General features: G+C 38.8%; 1 pseudogene; it reads right to left on the reverse strand.

Annotated features, from left to right (window-relative positions):
- Positions 1–721: 721 nt before the first annotated feature.
- LOC140522768 (heterogeneous nuclear ribonucleoprotein A1-like) lies at positions 722–1,555 on the reverse strand (annotated as a pseudogene).
- Between the last annotated feature and the right edge of the window lie 282 nt (positions 1,556–1,837).

Genomic DNA, 1,837 nt, shown 5'->3' on the forward strand with positions numbered 1-1,837 from the left:
TTTGGTCCATAAACAGAAAGCATTGTTTAAAACATGTCTTCTTATCACGGCTAGGCCCTCCCATCCTTGTGCTTAGCTGAATTCACAAACCTGCTATAACCCATAGCTTCTCTAGGACTTCTTGGAAGCTAAGTGACACAGGGGATAGAGAGCTGAATCTAGAACCAGGAAAATCTGAGTTCAAATCCAGTCTCAGACACTCCCTAGCTATGTGATCCTGGGCAAATTACTTAACCTTCAGTTGCCTCATCTGTAACACCCACTTCTGAGGATTGTTTGTTGTTTTTTTTTAAGATAAATGAGATAATAATTATAAAGTATTTAGCAGAGTCCCTGGCACTTAGTAAGTACCATATAAATGTTAGCTATTAGTATTATTATTATATTATTATTATTATTATTAGCTAAGTGGCACAGTGGATAGAGTGCTGGACCTGGAGTCAGGAAAACTCATCTTCCTGAGGTCAAATTCGACCTCATACACTTACTAGCTATGTAATCCTGGGCCAATCTCTTATCCCTGTTTGCCTCTATTTTTCCATCTGTAAAATAAGCTGGAGAAGGAAATGGCAAATCACTCCAATATCTTTGCAAGAAAACTCCAAATAGGGTCATGGAGAGTTGGACACAACTGAAAATGCCACAACAGTAATAACTATTATTATTAGTACTACTACTTCTTTGACCCTTCTCTCCTGCTATATTTTATTCTTAACAGTAATTAAAATTTTCTGCTACTACCATAAGGAATGCTACTAATGGAACCAGAATAAGCTCCCCTTAGTTATATAGTTTGGTAAAATATTGGCTTCTACCAAAAGGTCCAGAACTTCTGCCTCCAAAGTTTCCTCCCTTCCTGAAACCAAAATTTGAAAACATTGCTGTAATTGGCAAAATCATTATAGCTTCCACTACCCCAAAAGTTGTTTCCATCACTGATAAATCCATTGAAGCCACCTGCATTTTCACAATATCCTCCACCACCCCAGCTGCTACCAAAAGCACCACAACCACCGAGGTTTCTACCATAGCCAAAGTTATCATTTCCACCAAAGCTACTTCCCTGGCCACTGCTAAAATGCTCAGCATCAGTTTGACCTCTTTGACTAGAGGAAGGGCTGGCCTTTTCTTGCTTAGAAAAGACTTTTGTATTTCACAATGGCAGCCATTCAAGATATGGTATTTTTGAATGATCATCTTATCCATAGAGTTATGGTCATCAAAAGTCACAAAAGCAAAGACCCTCTTCTTGTTACTGCATTGGTCAGTGATGATTTCAATTGCTCCAGTCTTTCTGTACTGTTCAAAGTAGTCTCTTATGTGATATTCAATAATATCACCCCAAAGATCTTTTTCACCATTAAGGGGGTGCACTTGGTCTTTGAGGATTCTCTCTAGAGATAGCTTTCTTTGGTTCAACAACTGTGCTATCAGTTTTGTGAAAACTGGTGTTTGTGACTGGATCTACTTTTTTCATTATTGCGTAGGTAACAAATCCAAAGGCCTTGGAATGTTTGGTGTTTAGATGCCTTGTTATCACACAGTTCATGACCATGTCCTACAGACCTCAAAAGTGACAGTCCAGGGGTGGGAAACCTTTAGCCTCAAGACAAAACTGACCCTTTAGGGTCTTCTGAGTCCAAAACTTACAGAACAAATCCCTTTATTAAGGAGATTTGTTCTGTAAAAGTTGGACTTATTTCAAAGGTCACACCCAAGAAGGGGTAGCAAAGTTGAAGCATTCTCTTTTTGTCTGTTTCTGTATCTCTCTGTGATTCTCTCTCTATCTCTTTGTCTCTCACTGATTCTGGATACATGAACATGAAAGCACTAGAGA

The sequence above is a fragment of the Notamacropus eugenii genome, chromosome 2 (assembly GCF_028372415.1).
Source record: "Notamacropus eugenii isolate mMacEug1 chromosome 2, mMacEug1.pri_v2, whole genome shotgun sequence".
Lineage (NCBI taxonomy): Eukaryota > Metazoa > Chordata > Mammalia > Diprotodontia > Macropodidae > Notamacropus > Notamacropus eugenii.